Below are 18,751 nucleotides of genomic sequence, written 5' to 3' on the forward strand. Positions count from 1 at the left end.
TCTTGCTTACTCTTTATCTTGACTTATAAACTGAATGGATTTCACTGCTCTCCTGTGATAATTTTGCCCCCTCCTTTCAGTATTTATCTGCGTTCATTCTGATTTCTGTTTCCAAAGCCATGAATGGCTTTCTCAAAAGTCAAATATTCTTTATATTGTAATAAATCAAATGAAGACTCATTAGTAATTCCAGCAATACGTCTGTAAACTACAGAAATTATTAGAAAATTATTTAATTATTCCCTTGGATGCTGAAATCCATTGTTTTCTTTCAAGAGTTTTAATTATTGCCAAATTTAAGTAATTATCAAAAGCATATTGAACCTTACCAAACATTTCTGTGCCTTCTGTAATGTCTTGGTGAGCTATAATGTCATCAGTTATAGGCCGAATCATATACAAAGTGTTTACTTGTTCAGCTTTTGATTTAATGACTAGTTTGGGAGCAACTTGTATCTTCAGAAATGTTTTCTCCAAGATGTCTAATTCTATGTGAGAGTTGGCCCATAGCTGAAATTAAATCTTCTTAGCTGTATGATTTCTGCTGGCATTTCTTTTTAAAGTGATTATTTATTTATCTTAAAGCTTTTCAATTCTGTAGTTTCTCAATGCTGCTTTACTTTCTACATGTGAAATGATATTTAAATCTATAATATAGCATATTGCATTCTGCAGGAGGGTTTTTCCATTTTTTTTTAGCCAAAATGGAGGTTTTGTACCTTGGACCAAATGGACAATTTCCTATCTTTTGCAGCATAATAAACAACTCTCATTCTTTTCTCTGACTTTACCAAATAAATTCTGCGAACTTAAGGATGAATCCTGCTTGCTGAACAGCTCCCTAAATGATTCGTGCAGTCTATAACATTTCTAATAATATTTTTCCTTTTCCAATTTTAATATATATTTATTTTATTTTTACAGCTTCTATGAATGAATTCTGTTTTTGTTGCCTTAATATTTTTCTTGCCTTAACGATGGCTAGAATTATTGATCCCCTACTTGTTGTACCATCAGTATTTTCCATGTCACAATATTCAACCAGATGATCACTCTTGATATCTTGTACTATGCATACCTTTACCAGTATTGGAAAAGGGTTAATAAAGCTAGTTCACCAGTCCTCCTTTGTCTTGGGCCAATTTACAGATACAGGATATACCACTAACTTAGACTATCTATGAAAGGAGCACTGTTATTCGATAACAAAAAGCTGAATTGCATGGTAGCACGAATTTGGTCGGGGTAATTACACATTGCTTAGGGAGCTGGCCTAGATATACCTGCTCCCTCCAAAAATTAGAGTAGAACTCCTTCTCTATACCTCCTGACTTTGTGTGACATCAGTAGAATATATAGAACTGATGTAACGTAAATATTAGCCTCTTTAGAACCATTACATGTGCTCCTGAGATGCTGCTGGGCCTGCTGTGTTCATCCAGCTTCACATTTTATTATCTTGGATTCTCCAGCATCTGCAGTTCTCATTATCACTGATACATCTTCTTCAGTGTTTTTTTTGTGACAGTTAACCCAGTATACCATCATATATACAGATATATTACATTTACCACTTTCCGATTTCTTCCCAAGACCCTGACTTCGCAAAGATGGTCTTGATGCCACACATTTTTCTCAGGACACATGCTTTTACCTCTTGTTGAGTCTCTTGCTTCAGGACTGTTAACCCTGGATCTTACTTTTGCATTACTGTAATATTTCCTGCTTCAAGTTAGATTATTCTGACAGGATGGTAACACTTGATCCTGTATGAAACACAAACTCAACAGGCTGTTCATTGTTATAAGCTCTGTGTCTTTTGGCACATTTGGATTAGTAAGTTTCCCAAGAAATGTCTCAAGGATTCCCTGTTGCTTTCTCCATATGAGCCCAAGTCAAGTAGAGCCAATTTTCCAACCAATCAATACCCTTTCCCCCAGAGTATAAATTGTGATCATTTGGATCGAAGTTTAACATGTTTGTGTTAGTCATGATAAGTATAGAATGAAAGGATTCAGGAATACAAGATAACAAAGTGTGTAGCTGGATGAACACAGCAGGCCAAGCAACATCTTAGGAGCGCAAAGGCTGACGTTTTGGGCCTAGACCCTTCATCAGAAATGTCTAAGCCTGAAACATCAGCTTTTGTGCTCCTGAGATGCTGCTTAGCCTGCTGTGTTCATCAGCTCCACACTTTGTTATCTCGGATTCTCCAGCATCTGCAACTCCAATTATCTCTCATTCAGGAATACGGTTCTCTTTACAGCCATATCTAAGTTCTGTCCCTCAAGTGCACATTTGTAGAAATAAATACCTGATTGAAATGAAGAAATCAGGCGACTGATTTCACCTACACCATTTCAAATTATTGTCACAATACATTTTCAAGCTAATCATCTTTAAAATAATGGCAACATTTAGTGTTGCAGTGGTGCTGGGCATGGGTAGACATACCCTAAAGTAAATCTAAGCAATTATTTGCTTTTCACACTTTTTTTGCAATAATCCTAGCTGATAAGAATTCCTTGTTTATAGATTAAGTGGGCTAGCTTTCTTTCAATCTTTGCTTCTGTGTTTGAGCTATTTAAGTGCAGTAATTAAAGAAATCCACAGTGGCGATATAAACAAAGCACAAAACACACATATTGTCATCAATATGAACTCATTGCAAAGGCTTTCATTCCCTTCTCTAGTGATAATGCTGCTTGTCCACTTACCGGATACATGTGATGGAGGGATATTTTTAGTGTCAGTTTGGGATATGGAGTGGTTGGAAATATCTTTCATGTAATTAATAATGATGAAAAAATGATAGCCCGGAAATTACTTTGGCTGTGTTCATCGGGATCTTGCTGTGCTTCTAATAGTTTTCGAGAGGAGACTTGCCTGCACATCATCTAACAGTACTGCTGCTTGTTCTCTCATCCTGAGCAAAGTTTGCAAGTTCATGCCCACACAGAAAGCTGGGCATTGGAGTATTCACACCTATTAATCAGCTGAGTAGCATGGCTTCAGCAGAAATTTATACTGCTGTGTTACTGCATCGAAGTACAGGAATTTGTGCTAATAAATTCTGGGAAAATTGGGACCTCTGGAAATGTAAACCGTTTGATTCAACAATGCCACATCGATCAGGCTTCACTACATGTTGTAGAATGCCATTCTCCTACAAACTGGCTGGCATTGCAAACTTGGAGAGAGGTAACTGAGTGAAGGCTGGATTCTGGGATTAGTGCTCCCGTGAGATTATGACAGGTTTAATTTGAATCCATACAAAAATGCTCTCAAGTCTTGCTCCATGTCTGCAAATCTCTGCTAGAGACCTAGATTATTAACTTTCCTGAACTCACAAGTGAATAGATATGTGCATTGCAGCAGCGCCTACAATATGAGAGCTCAATAGCAGAGAGCTGGTGTTTTTCTCATGACTGCTCTAAATGCAACACAATTTGAAGATTTTCCTGTGGGTTTCTGAACCCAAATGAGTCTTGAAAGCCTGAGCTGCATGGTAAATAATTCTGTGATTCTTCCCTGGATGAGCCAATTAATTATCAAAGAAGCAGGCCCTCCATCTAAGTAAAAACAGTGGATGAATTCTCAAAGCCAAAGGACCAATTGCGAGCTCCTCCAGCTTCAAAGTACAGTAGTAGCATGATGCCAAAGGAGTTAGAAAACACTCCAAAGTGGAGGCACCCTGTTTCCAGCTTGATTAAATTTAATGTAAAGAATAAGGTTTAGTAGTCTAGCTACAATTGCTAGAGGAACCCTGTCAGGTGAGGACAGCATCTGAGCTTGTCAGAGCACTGGCTCCTTCTGACAATGAGAAGATGTCTGCAAAGTGTCAAACAGCTCCCTCCTGCCTACAGGGATGTGGAACTTAACTTGAAAATCCCACTCCATTTTCCACAATTGGCTTTAAGTCATCAGTTCACTGAATTGTTAATGTTATTTTCAAGCAGTTCACCTACCCCCCTCCACTTACTTCCACACCAGCAAACAGGCCTGCATTGGGACTGTGCCCAGCAGACCCTTGGACACCAGTGCACATGAAGGCTAGGTTTTCCTTCTTCAGACTATTAGTTCACTAGAAATTACGAATGGGTAATGTACAAGATAACACATCAAATAATAGGCATTGAGGGTAGCTAAGAAAGTGTATAGGACAACATTGCTGAAGACATGCTAATCCACTTTTGTATAGGCGAGAGGGTATCTTAAAGACACTGCACAATATCGTGCCCTTTAATTAAGATACTCACGTAAAATTTTCCTGATTACAGTAGTGTTTCTGAAGTGAAATGCTCTTAACAAGCATCTATAGCCTGACTGAACTTTATTCCAGGTTGTCCTATTCTTCATCCATATTTTGGCATTTTCATGTTGCAAAGTTTCAGAAAAGACATTAGAGGGCAATTACTAAATTATTAAACTAAGTATTTTTCTTATTTGAATTTTGTCTTTGCGTTACCAAATATTAATCATTCAAAATGAAACTCCATCTCAGCCAGGTTGTCTATCAAAATATCCAGATTTAAAATTCCTGTAATGTCTCTCAGCAATGCAAGAAATCTCACTACAGGCCACATCCATAGTTTGCTGACCTGCCAGAAATCTAGTACACAAACACACAACTTAGAGTAGGACATAAGAATATAATTTGATTTTCAAAACGACCCTAGCTTTGTTTCTGTTATTCCAGTCACTCACTAAATACCAAAATAATGACATTAAAATTAGAGTATACTGAGTGGATATTCGCGTACTGAATTGAAATATTGTCTTGTTTTGTATCTATACAGAAATGATAGGTTGTAAAAATTAGAATTTGTTTTTCGTTCTGCTAACTCAGTTTGTCTAAACAGGACCAAAATGCTGATGATTAAAATTTATTTATGAATTGCTTAATTATGATTAAGAGGGGGTGAACAGTGTTGTGCTCTACTTATCTGTGCACTAAATTTGGTTGTGAGGCTTGTAAATATTTGTCTCAAATAATCATAGGCAATGCTGGTGTCAGGCAAAATATAGAGATATGGATACACAGCCACTATTCGCTGTACCATGCCTTGTCTCCAGAAGGTAGCTTGGCATCTGTAATGTCCAAAATAATGGTAATGCTTCTTTAAGAATATTCTAAGATTGTCATGTCCTATTTAATGTCACAGATATGCTTTGCTTAATTATGAGATTTACATATGCCATTGCGTAAAGGTTCTGAATATCACAACTTGTGGCTGTTTACTTTTTTACTAAAATTGCTCATATGTAACCCAAGCACAAACAGTGCAGTGTTGGGACAGCTGGCACCTGGTAACATATTTTACATTTAGCCATACCTGTGGCTACATATGGTTAGTAACTGGATTGCTATCGTAGCGATTCGTACACATCAGGCAATCAGCACCTTTAAGACACAATAAAGGGATAGCAGAAGAAAAGTTCAAGAACTTAAATTTCAGAGAAGTTTGAAAATATGAAAATAAAGCATAATAAATCCACAGCCTGAGCATCCTTTGACTCCCTTAGAAATAAAAAGAAACGCAGAAAAATGTAGGAAAGGAAAGAGAGAATGGGCTGACAAAACATAGGATGTCAAATTAATTTAGTCTCAGAAGATAAGTAACTCTGTCATAGTGAAATTTATCCCATAATAGTTTTAACTGATGGAGTTGAAATATACAGTGGGAAAAGCAATAAATCTTGTTTCTAATAATCACTGAATTATACAGCACAGAAGAGGGTCTACGGACCATCAAGTTTATACCACCAACTCTAGACCCACTTTCTTGCTCTAACTGAAATTAAATAACACCAGCAGCCATGGTGGAAATTGAACCTGTGTACACACGGCATTGGCTTGGATCTCTAGATCGTTAGTCCAGTGACATTGGCACTATACTACACCTCACTTAACATTATCCTGTTTAATATGGTGAATTGCAACATTGTCTTTTATCAATGCATTTTATCATATGTAAGTAATAAAAATCAGTCATGATCAAACGTTACACTTCACAGAATCTTCTTTTATTCGTCTGATTCGCTTTGCTTTCTTTTTGTTTAATTATTTCAGTATATCTGTTCCTTTTTGCATAACACTCAAACTTCATCCTCAACAACTCACTGGGACAGGCCAAATAGCTCTTGTTAGCAGGAGTTCAATACGTGAGCAGTTATGTTAGTTTGCATGTAAAAATCCCTTTCTCATACATGCTGGTGTTTTCACAGTCGTTATGGTCTAGTTAGAAAATTGTGCAAAATCAGCACCTAGAAAAATAAGAGAAGTACCTGAAAATGTAACCCACCTTTACTCTACCAACCCTGATAAGTCTGCTGCGTATTTCCTGCATTTCCTGTTCTTATTATTGTGTGAAAGTATTCACTGTTGGAGTGCGTCTTCACCAAACACCAAAATACTTTATACCAACTAAGTGCAAATCCTGTTTCATAAGCACTGTGGAGGCACGACTCTAAAATACATCTGCCATTTCCCACCCACTTACTTGCAGCACAATGATTCACTTGAGTTAACAATTGTTAATTTTGTTACAGCCTGATTCTGAAAAGTGCCCTTTAACTTTTACTTTCTGAAATAATTATTTTCCATTGACAGTCAAGTAGTTTGAAGAATAATAATGAGCTTGTGAAAAATACCTTAACCAAATGGCGGAACAAAAAATACATAATTGAGCAAATTAAAAGCATTTAGGGAAAAAAATAACTGAGCAATTAATTGTTTTCAGTCATACTGATAGGAGTAGGTTTTCCAAAGTTTCTCCTGAATTAAGCAGGTGTCTATTTAAATAGCATTCTTGTGATTCTAATGAATGGTCATGGACTTGAGACACTGGATGAGAACAAATGTAAACCGTTGAGCTGGGAAATCTGGTGGCTAAATCTACATACTTGTGGGAAAAACCTTGTGCCAATCTTCTAATGGGAAAGCCTGCAGACCCATGCTTAAATTGGAAACCTGCAACGGCAAGGCGTCTGTTAGATTTATTAATGAGATAATCGATACCCATTACCCCCTGAGCCCCCTGGAAGTTAGAGATGGCTCAGGGAATCAATGGAGGCTAAACAGCTTTCCTGTGCCCTTGTTAATTCTTCCAGCCAATCTGGAGAGGCCCTTCATATTCAGATGCTCGGAGCTCAGTTGAGAGATGTGGCATTAGGCAATAAGTGACTGACAGCCAACCATACAGGCCTTATCCTGGGCATCTCTCCTTTCTTCTCTTGCAACTCCTATCCCACCCTCACTCACCTATTAACCTCGGGTCAAGCAATGATCCTGTGTCTCTCGTGGATGTTACTCTGGCTACTGCAATGACTGCAGGGTGAGCAGTGGGTAGGGTTTGAGGGGTGCAGTTGGTCCCTGCCAGTTCTCCACAGTGTTGGCATGAACCCTGATGGCACAACAAAATCCTGCCTGGTATCTCGGGGTAGGTTTCTTTTTAGCTGCCAGTGACTTTTGTGCAGCTTGGCTGTTTTCCAGCTCCAACCTGCACACTCTTCCTTTGTGGTGGGCTGGCAGTGAGGATAGGAGTGGGGGTGTCTCTTGGCATTAGGCTTTCTGCCCACAAGGGCTGAAAATCTAACTGAGATCATTTTGTCTTATTGAAGGGAGCCAAAAGGACTTTCCTACTGGCCTCTAGCTCCCCACTGATGATGTTTTGTAGGGTGAAGAGAGGGACATGTTAGCCACCTAAAAACAGTTTCCATACACTGGGGGGAATGTGGAGCTGGGGACAATGCTTCAAATGCACTCTGTAGTACTCCCAGACTGCTTGAGTGATGGCCTGGCTTGAAAGATCATCTTTACTTTATATCTGAAATTGTTGAATAGAGGGCACCGTCGGTCATACGGGCTCCTATTTTCCTCACTTATCTGCAATGACTGACACTTCTGAAATCAAGCGGGAAGGCTTCTTATTGATCAACCAGTGTTGACAGCATCCCCAATTCAATAACAGACTGATCCAGGGGAAAGGATGGGCCAGTGACTAATTTCCTGCCCAGAGTGAACTTGACAGCAGATTCCTATAGCCTAGTGAAATGCACTGCCCTCCGTTTCTCCACAGATGCAGCCAGACCTGTTGAGTATTTCCAGCATTTTCTGTCATTATTTCAAATTTCCAGCCAAAAAATTGTTTTTATTTCATTTTTCAAGTGCAATGTCATTGCTTGTTTGTTGGAGGTCAGAAGTAGAGTGGTGGCCAAATTTAGCATTATTTAATTCAATTTTTTAAAAAATGTACTAAATATACTTTCTGACAGGATTGTAAAATATTTAAGAGGATAAAAATGTAGGTAGGTCAAGAAATACAAACATCCCTTTCCTGAAGGGCTATAAAAACTTAGTTTCCTCCGTGCTAAAAATCACACACACATACACACACAACACACACACATTAATTTTCATCCTGTTTGTTTTCCCTTATTGACTGCATACTAGGAACTCAAGTGAGCCCAATCACACGTTTGGTAGTTTTGTGGCAGTATACACAATGAGTGGTGGCTTCTCCAATTTGCAGCTCTGCTGAAGCTTTGAAGCAGCAGATTTGTTTGATTATGATCTGCGGTTATACAGTTCTCCAGATGCCACTGTGTACCCTCTGTTCAAGAAGTACAACTGACAGTCGATCTACAGAGAACAAATAAACTTCCTCTGGGTCTTAGTGCCCTACTTGCAAGGTGATTGTTGCAATTACAAACTGGACATGAAAATGTAATATACAACTTTACAGCCAAAAGTACTTGTGAATGATTAAGGGTAAGTTGAAGACTTTCATTTAAAAGAGTAGCATTTGTGTCCACTTATCATATTGTATTCAACAAGGTTTGTTCTGTAAGAAAGGAGCAGTTAACAGGATGGTTTGTAGCTAATGTGGTAAATTACAACAAAAAGGCTGGAATAACTTTAATAATTTAATTTCACAATCCCATTACTTAGAATAAATAGCACATGTTGACATTCAAAATAAAAGGAAGCTGGTCGTCGCTTTTATGCTGGGAAGTGATTCACTCAGTGGGGTCAAGACAGAAAATAAATGTAATTGGCAGCTGAATTTTGCCAGAAATCGGCTAAGCTTAATTTAAGTTTTGCACAAGGCTTCTCTCCGCTGAGAGATGCTAACCCAAATCTCCTACTCGCAGTAGGTAAAGTAATTACTGGTGCTGGGACCTTGCAGGATTCCTGGTGTCAGGGTCATATTTAAAAGGCCATTACACTACACACTGACAATGAGAGGTACACTACCTGGTTTGGGAAATTTGCTCTGCAGGTGGCAGAGAAGGAATAGTTGAGGTGCTACTTTGTAGATAGAGACCTGAAGGTCCTGGAGAATGGTGCAGAGGAGGGTCACCCTCTTCCCCAGATCAGCAGAGGAGGCCACGGCATCAATCCTTGCCAGTCTGCCCTGAGGTTGCCTCCTGCAAGTCTCAGCTGTCTGGAGGAAAGTCAGTTACCTTCTCCACTCCTCTGTGAACCTTGAGGCTTTGGCGAACTGCAAAATGGAAAGGCAAGGCAGGGATATTGTGAACATCCATGTAGATGCAAAGTGAACGTGCAGTAAGAAAGCGAGCCCTGTGATGCTCCCTGGTCCAGTCCATGAGCTGAGTGCTTATTGACACATGCAAAGTGACGTGGCAGTAGCATTGCAATGAAAGGTGCCAGCGCACTCCAGTGCAACGTTAACATACAAAACCACACTGTAACTGCATCAGAGAAAATGCTATGATTATACATAGAGGTTGGTTTATGTCAGATGTCAATTTTCATGGATGCTGAAAGCATGCAGCAGCTGCCCTTGGCTGTTACTACCTAGTATCCAAGATGGCGATGAGGAAGGGCAAACGGTGAGCTGAAGTCACCAGGTCCCAACTCGAATGATCCGATCGGGAATTCCCAGAGCTGAATTGCTAACTAACGATAAGGCATTGGGAGAGTGCATATTGATGAAATGCTTCGTTCTTGACATCCAGAAGGACTTTGCTGGACGGTTCAGCTGATTTTCCCAAATTTCTTATTATAGACTATGTCATTTCAGGGACTGGGACAGTGACTGGGACAGGGACAGGGACAGGGACTGGGACTGGGACTGGGAGTTGGAGCTAGGACTGGGACTGGGGCTGGGACTAGGACTGGGGTTGGGGCTGGGACTGGGGCTGGGGTTGGGGCTGAGGTTGGGGCTGGGACTGCAACTGGGACTGAGACTGGGACTGGGACTGGGACTGGGATTGGGACTGGGGTTGGGGCTGGGACTGGGACTGGGTCTGGGACTGGGGCTGGGATTGGGAAAGGGACTGGGAGTGGGGCTGGGGCTGGGGCTGGGACTGGGGCTGGGACTGGGGTGGGGGCTGGGACTTGGGTCTGGGACTGGGGCTGGGATTGGGAAAAGGACTGGGACTGGGGCTGGGGCTGGGGCTGGGACTGGGGCTGGGACTGGGGTGGGGACTAGGACTGGGACTGGGGCTGGGTTTAGGGTTAGGACTGGGACTGGGACTGGGGCTGAGGTTGGGGCTTGGACTGGGACTGAGACTGGGACTGGGATTGGGACTGGGACTGGGACTCGGTTTGGGGCTGGGGTAGGGGCTGAGACTGTGGCTGGGGCTGGGGTTGGGGCTGGGACTGGGACTGGGGCTGGGGCTGAGGCTGGGACTGGGGCTGGGACTGGGGTGGGGACTGGGACTGGGACTGGGGTTGGGTTTAGGGTTAGGACTGGGACTGGGACTGAGGCTGAGGTTGGAGCTTGGACTGGGACTGAGACTGGGACTGGGATTGGGACAGGGATTGGGACTGGGACTGGGACTGGGGTTAGGGCTAGGGCTGGGATTGGGGCTGGGGTTGGGTCTGAGGCTGGGGCTGGGGTTGAGGCTGGGGTTGGGGCTGGGACTGGGACTGGGACTGGGACTGGGTTGGAGCTGCGACTGGGTCTGGGATTGGGGCTGGGATTGGGACTGGGACTGGGACTCGGGTTGGGGCTGAGACTGTGGCTGGGGCTGGGGTTGGGGCTGGGACTGGGACTGGGGCTGGGGCTGAGGCTGCGAGTGGGATTGGGACTGGGACTGGGACTGGGGCTGGGACTGGGACTGGGACTGGGACTGGGACTGGGACTGGGATTGGGACTGGGACTGCGACTCGGGTTGGGGCTGGGGTTAGGGCTGAGACTGTGGCTGGGGCTGGGGTTGGGGCTGGGACTGGGACTGGGACTGGGACTAGGGTTTGGGCTGCGACTGGAGCTGGGGCTGGGGCTGGGGCTGGGGCTGGGGCTGGGACTGGGACTGGGACTGGGACTGGGACTGGGACAGGGATTGGGACTGGGATTGGGACTGGGACTGGGGTTAGGGCTGGGATTGGGGCTGGGGTTGGGGCTGATGCTGGGGCTGGGGCTGGGGTTGAGGCTGGGGTTAGGGCTGAGACTGTGGCTGGGGCTGGGGTTGGGGCTGGGACTGGGACTGGGACTAGGGTTGGGGCTGCGACTGGAGCTGGGGCTGGGGCTGGGGTTGGGGCTGAGGTTGGGGCTGGGACTGCAACTGGGACTGAGACTGGGACTGGGACTGGGACTGGGATTGGGACTGGGGTTGGGGCTGGGACTGGGACTGGGTCTGGGACTGGGGCTGGGATTGGGAAAGGGACTGGGAGTGGGGCTGGGGCTGGGGCTGGGACTGGGGCTGGGACTGGGGTGGGGGCTGGGACTTGGGTCTGGGACTGGGGCTGGGATTGGGAAAAGGACTGGGACTGGGGCTGGGGCTGGGGTAGGGACTGGGGCTGGGACTGGGGTGGGGACTGGGACTGGGATTGGGGCTGGGTTTAGGGTTAGGACTGGGACTGGGACTGGGGCTGAGGTTGGGGCTTGGACTGGGCCTGAGACTGGGACTGGGACTGGGACAGGGATTGGGACTGGGACTGGGACTGGGGTTAGGGCTAGGGCTGGGATTGGGGCTGGGGTTGGGTCTGAGGCTGGGGCTGGGGTTGAGGCTGGGGTTGGGGCTGGGACTGGGACTGGGACTGGGACTGGGTTGGAGCTGCGACTGGGTCTGGGACTGGGGCTGGGATTGGGACTCGGACTGGGACTCGGGTTGGGGCTGAGACTGTGGCTGGGGCTGGGGTTGGGGCTGGGACTGGGACTGGGGCTGGGGCTGAGGCTGCGAGAGGGATTGGGACTGGGACTGGGACTGGGACTGGGGCTGGGACTGGGACTGGGACTGGGACTGGGACTGGGACTGGGATTGGGACTGGGACTGCGACTCGGGTTGGGGCTGTGGTTAGGGCTGAGACTGTGGCTGGGGCTGGGGTTGGGGCTGGGACTGGGGCTGGGACTAGGGTTGGGGCTGCGACTGGAGCTGGGGCTGGGGCTGGGGCTGGGGCTGGGGCTGGGGCTGGGACTGGAACTGGGACTGGGATTGGGACTGGGATTGGGACTGGGACTGGGGTTAGGGCTGGGATTGGGGCTGGGGTTGGGGCTGATGCTGGGGCTGGGGTTGAGGCTAGGGTTAGGGCTGAGACTGTGGCTGGGGCTGGGGTTGGGGCTGGGACTGGGACTGGGACTAGGGTTGGGGCTGCGACTGGAGCTGGGGCTGGGGCTGGGGCTGGGACTGGGGCTGGGGTTGGGGTTAGGACTGGGACTGGGACTGGGGCTGAGGTTGGGGCTTGGACTGGGACTGAGACTGGGGCTGGGCCTGGGACTGGGATTGGGCATGGGATTGGGGCCGGGGTTGGGGCTGAGGTTGGGGCTGGGACTGGGACTGGTGTTGGGATGCGACTCGGGCTGCGACTGGGGCTGGGACTGGGGCTGGTACTGGCTCTGGGGCTGAGGTTGGGGCTGGGACTGGGACTGGGACTGGGACTTGGATTGGGACTGGTGTTCGGGCTGGGCTTGGGGCTAGGGTTGGGGTTGGGACTAGGACTGGGACTGGGGCTGGGGTTGGGACTGGGACTGGGATTGGGACTGGGACTGGTACTGGGACTGGGGCTGAGGTTGTGGCTGGGACTGGGGCTGGGGCTGGGGTTGGGACTGGGACTGGGATTGGGACTGGGACTGGTACTGGGACTGGGGCTGAGGTTGTGGCTGGGACTGGGACTGGGATTGGGACTGGGACTAGGACTCGGGTTGGGGTTGGGGTTGTGGTTGGGACTGGGACTGGGACTGGGTCTGGGGCTGAGACTGGGACTGCGATTGGGACTGGGACAGGGACAGGGACTAGGGTTGGGGTTGGGGCTGGGACTGGGACTGGGACTAGGGTTGGGGCTGCGACTGGAGCTGGGGCTGGGGCTGGGGCTGGGGCTGGGGCTGCGACTTGGACTGGGACTGGGACTGGGACTGTGGTTGGGACTGGGACTTGGGTTGGGGCTGGGGTTAGGGCTGAGACTTTGGCTGGGGCTGGGGTTGGGGCTGGGACTGGGACTGGGACTGGGACTGGGGCTGGGATTGGGACTGGAACTGGGGCTGGAGATGGGACTGGGGCTGGGAGAGGGACTGGGGCTGGGGCTAGGGTTGGGGCTAGAGTTGGGGCTGAGACTGGGGCTGGGTTTGGGGCTGGGGCTGAGACTGGGGCTGGGGCTGAGGCTGGGGTTGGGGCTGGGACTGGGACTGGGGCTGGGGTTGGAGTTGGTCCTGGGACTGGGACTGGGGCTGGGGTTGGAGTTGGTCCTGGGACTGGGGCTGAGACTGGGGTTGGGGCTGGGGCTGGGGTTGGGGCTGGGACTGAGACTGGGGCTGGGGTTGGATTTGGTCCTGGGACTGGGGCTGCAGCTGGGTCTGGGACTGGGCCTGGGACTGGGACTGGGGCTGCAGCTGCAGCTGGCACTGGGACTTGGACTGGGACTGGGGCTGGGGTTGGGGCTGGGGTTGGGGCTGGGGTTGGGGCTGGGGCTGGGTCTGGGGCTGAGGTTGGGGCTGGGACTGGGACTGGGACTGGGACTGGGATTGGGACTGGGACTGGGACTGGGACTAGGGTTGGGGCTGCGACTGGAGCTGGGGCTGGGGCTGCGGCTGGGACTGCGACTGGGGCTGGGGTTAGGGCTGGGGTTGGGGCTGGGACTGGGACTGGGACTGGGACTGGTGTTGGGCTGCGACTGGGGCTGGGACTGGGGCTGGGTTGGAGCTGCGACTGGGGCTGGTACTGGGATTGGGGCTGAGGTTGAGGCTGGGACTGGGATTGGGATTGGGACTGGGACTAGGACTCGGGTTGGGGCTGGGGCTGTGGTTGGGACTGGGACTGGGACTGGGTCTGGGGCTGAGGTTGGGGCTGGGACTGGGACTGGGTCTGGGACTGGGACTGGGACTGGGACTGGGACTGGGGCTGGGGTTAGGGCTGAGACTGTGGCTGGGGCTGGGGTTGGGGCTGGGACTGGGACTGGGACTACTGTTGGGGCTGCGACTGTAGCTGGGGCTACGGCTGGGGCTGGGACTGGGACTGGGACTTGGGCTGGGATTGGGGATGGGACTGGGACTGGGACTGGGACTGGGGCTGGGATTGGGGATGGGACTGGGACTGGGGTTGGGACTGGGGCTGGGACTGGGACTGAGGTTGGGGCTGAGGTTGTGGCTGGGACTGGGACTGGGACTGGGACTGGGACTGGGACTGGGACTGGGTCTGGGGCTGAGACTGGGACTGGGATTGGGACTGGGACTAGGACTGGGACTGGGAGTGGGACTGGGACTCGGGTTGGGGCTGGGGTTAGGGCTGAGACTGTGGCTGGGGCTGGGACTGGTACTGGGACTGGGACTGGGACTGGGATTGGGGATGGGACTGGGACTGGGGCTGGGATTGGGGATGGGACTGGGACTGGGACTGGGACTGGGGATGGGACTGGGACTGGGACTGGGACTGGGGTTGGGATTGGGGATGGGACTGGGACTGGGACTGGAACTGGGACTGGGGCTGGGACTGGAACTGGGGCTGGAGATGGGACTGGGGCTGGGATAGGGACTGGGGCTGGGGCTAGGGTTGGGGCTAAAGTTGGGGCTGAGACTGGGGCTGGGTTTGGGGCTGGGGCTGAGACTGGGGCTGGGGCTGAGGCTGGGGTTGGGCCTGGGACTGGGACTGGGGCTGGGGTTGGAGTTGGTCCTGGGACTGGGGCTGAGACTGGGGTTGGGGCTGGGGCTAGGGTTGGGGCTGGGACTGGGACTGGGGCTGGGGTTGGATTTGGTCCTGGGACTGGGGCTGCAGCTGGGTCTGGGACTGGGGCTGGGGCTGGGACTGGGACTGCAGCTGCAGCTGGCACTGGGACTTGGACTGGGACTGGGGCTGGGGTTGGGGCTGGGGTTGGGGCTGGGGCTGGGTCTGGGGCTGAGGTTGGGGCTGGGACTGGGACTGGGACTGGGACTGGGATTGGGACTGGGACTGGGACTGGGACTAGGGTTGGGGCTGCGACTGGAGCTGGGGCTGGGGCTGCGGCTGGGACTGCGACTGGGGCTGGGGTTAGGGCTGGGGTTGGGGCTGGGACTGGGACTGGGACTGGGACTGGGACTGGGACTGGGACAGGGATTGGGACTGGGATTGGGACTGGGACTGGGGCTGAGGCTGCGAGTGGGATTGGGATTGGGACTGGGACTGGGGCTGGGACTGGGACTGGGACTGGGACTGGGACTGGGATTGGGACTGGGACTGCGACTCGGGTTGGGGCTGGGGTTAGGGCTGAGACTGTGGCTGGGGCTGGGGTTGGGGCTGGGACTGGGACTGGGACTCGGACTAGGGTTTGGGCTGCGACTGGAGCTGGGGCTGGGGCTGGGGCTGGGGCTGGGGCTGGGACTGGGACTGGGACTGGGACTGGGACTGGGACAGGGATTGGGACTGGGATTGGGACTGGGACTGGGGTTAGGGCTGGGATTGGGGCTGGGGTTGGGGCTGATGCTGGGGCTGGGGCTGGGGTTGAGACTGGGGTTAGGGCTGAGACTGTGGCTGGGGCTGGGGTTGGGGCTGGGACTGGGACTGGGACTAGGGTTGGGGCTGCGACTGGAGCTGGGGCTGGGGCTGGGGTTGGGGCTGAGGTTGGGGCTGGGACTGCAACTGGGACTGAGACTGGGACTGGGACTGGGACTGGGATTGGGACTGGGGTTGGGGCTGGGACTGGGACTGGGTCTGGGACTGGGGCTGGGATTGGGAAAGGGACTGGGAGTCGGGCTGGGGCTGGGGCTGGGACTGGGGCTGGGACTGGGGTGGGGGCTGGGACTTGGGTGGGGACTGGGACTGGGACTGGGGCTGGGTTTAGGGTTAGGACTGGGACTGGGACTGGGGCTGAGGTTGGGGCTTGGACTGGGCCTGAGACTGGGACTGGGACTGGGACAGGGATTGGGACTGGGACTGGGACTGGGGTTAGGGCTAGGGCTGGGATTGGGGCTGGGGTTGGGTCTGAGGCTGGGGCTGGGGTTGAGGCTGGGGTTGGGGCTGGGGCTGGGACTGGGACTGGGACTGGGTTGGAGCTGCAACTGGGGCTGGGACTGGGGCTGGTACTGGGACTGGGGCTCAGGTTGGGGCTGGGACTGGGACTGACACTGGGACTGGGATTGGGACTGGGACTGGGACTCAGTTTGGGGCTGGGGTTGGGGCTGAGACTGTGGCTGGGGCTGGGGTTGGGGCTGGGACTGGGACTGGGGCTGTGGCTGAGGCTGGGACTGGGGCTGGGACTGGGGTGGGGACTGGGACTGGGACTGGGACTGGGGCTGGGTTTAGGGTTAGGACTGGGACTGGGACTGGGGCTGAGGTTGGAGCTTGGACTGGGACTAAGACTGGGACTGGGACTGGGACAGGGATTGAGACTGGGACTGGGACTGGGGTTAGGTCTAGGGCTGGGATTGGGGCTGGGGTTGGGTCTGAGGCTGGGGCTGGGGTTGAGGCTGGGGTTGGGGCTGGGACTGGGACTGGGACTGGGACTGGGTTGGAGCTGCGACTGGGTCTGGGACTGGGGCTGGGATTGGGACTGGGACTGGGACTCGGGTTGGGGCTGAGACTGTGGCTGGGGCTGGGGTTGGGGCTGGGACTGGGACTGGGGCTGGGGCTGAGGCTGCGAGAGGGATTGGGACTGGGACTGGGACTGGGACTGGGGCTGGGACTGGGACTGGGACTGGGACTGGGACTGGGACTGGGATTGGGACTGGGACTGCGACTCGGGTTGGGGCTGTGGTTAGGGCTGAGACTGTGGCTGGGGCTGGGGTTGGGGCTGGGACTGGGGCTGGGACTAGGGTTGGGGCTGCGACTGGAGCTGGGGCTGGGGCTGGGGCTGGGGCTGGGGCTGGGGCTGGGACTGGAACTGGGACTGGGATTGGGACTGGGATTGGGACTGGGACTGGGGTTAGGGCTGGGATTGGGGCTGGGGTTGGGGCTGATGCTGGGGCTGGGGTTGAGGCTAGGGTTAGGGCTGAGACTGTGGCTGGGGCTGGGGTTGGGGCTGGGACTGGGACTGGGACTAGGGTTGGGGCTGCGACTGGAGCTGGGGCTGGGGCTGGGGCTGGGACTGGGGCTGGGGTTGGGGTTAGGACTGGGACTGGGACTGGGGCTGAGGTTGGGGCTTGGACTGGGACTGAGACTGGGGCTGGGCCTGGGACTGGGATTGGGCATGGGATTGGGGCCGGGGTTGGGGCTGAGGTTGGGGCTGGGACTGGGACTGGTGTTGGGATGCGACTCGGGCTGGGACTGGGGCTGGGACTGGGGCTGGTACTGGCTCTGGGGCTGAGGTTGGGGCTGGGACTGGGACTGGGACTGGGACTTGGATTGGGACTGGTGTTAGGGCTGGGCTTGGGGCTAGGGTTGGGGTTGGGACTAGGACAGGAACTGGGGCTGGGGTTGGGACTGGGACTGGGATTGGGACTGGGACTGGTACTGGGACTGGGGCTGAGGTTGTGGCTGGGACTGGGACTGGGATTGGGACTGGGACTAGGACTCGGGTTGGGGTTGGGGTTGTGGCTGAGTCTGGGGCTGGGGCTGTGGTTGGGACTGGGACTGGGACTGGGTCTGGGGCTGAGACTGGGACTGCGATTGGGACTGGGACAGGGACAGGGACTAGGGTTGGGGTTGGGGCTGGGACTGGGACTGGGACTAGGGTTGGGGCTGCGACTGGAGCTGGGGCTGGGGCTGGGGCTGCGACTTGGACTGGGACTGGGACTGGGACTGTGGTTGGGACTGGGACTTGGGTTGGGGCTGGGGTTAGGGCTGAGACTTTGGCTGGGGCTGGGGTTGGGGCTGGGACTGGGACTGGGACTGGGACTGGGGCTGGGATTGGGACTGGAACTGGGGCTGGAGATGGGACTGGGGCTGGGAGAGGGACTGGGGCTGGGGCTAGGGTTGGGGCTAGAGTTGGGGCTGAGACTGGGGCTGGGTTTGGGGCTGGGGCTGAGACTGGGGCTGGGGCTGGGGCTGGGGTTGGGGCTGGGACTGGGACTGGGGCTGGGGTTGGAGTTGGTCCTGGGACTGGGACTGGGGCTGGGGTTGGAGTTGGTCCTGGGACTGGGGCTGAGACTGGGGTTGGGGCTGGGGCTGGGGTTGGGGCTGGGACTGAGACTGGGGCTGGGGTTGGATTTGGTCCTGGGACTGGGGCTGCAGCTGGGTCTGGGACTGGGCCTGGGACTGGGACTGGGGCTGCAGCTGCAGCTGGCACTGGGACTTGGACTGGGACTGGGGCTGGGGTTGGGGCTGGGGTTGGGGCTGGGGCTGGGTCTGGGGCTGAGGTTGGGGCTGGGACTGGGACTGGGACTGGGACTGGGATTGGGACTGGGACTGGGACTGGGACTAGGGTTGGGGCTGCGACTGG

The 18,751-nt window shown here is 52.3% G+C and overlaps 1 pseudogene; it reads right to left on the reverse strand.

Annotated features, from left to right (window-relative positions):
- Positions 1 to 5,342: 5,342 nt before the first annotated feature.
- On the reverse strand, positions 5,343 to 17,467 carry LOC132210415 (uncharacterized; annotated as a pseudogene).
- Positions 17,468 to 18,751: the final 1,284 nt, after the last annotated feature.

Source organism: Stegostoma tigrinum, chromosome 12 (assembly GCF_030684315.1).
Source record: "Stegostoma tigrinum isolate sSteTig4 chromosome 12, sSteTig4.hap1, whole genome shotgun sequence".
In the NCBI taxonomy this organism is placed as follows: Eukaryota; Metazoa; Chordata; class Chondrichthyes; order Orectolobiformes; family Stegostomatidae; genus Stegostoma; species Stegostoma tigrinum.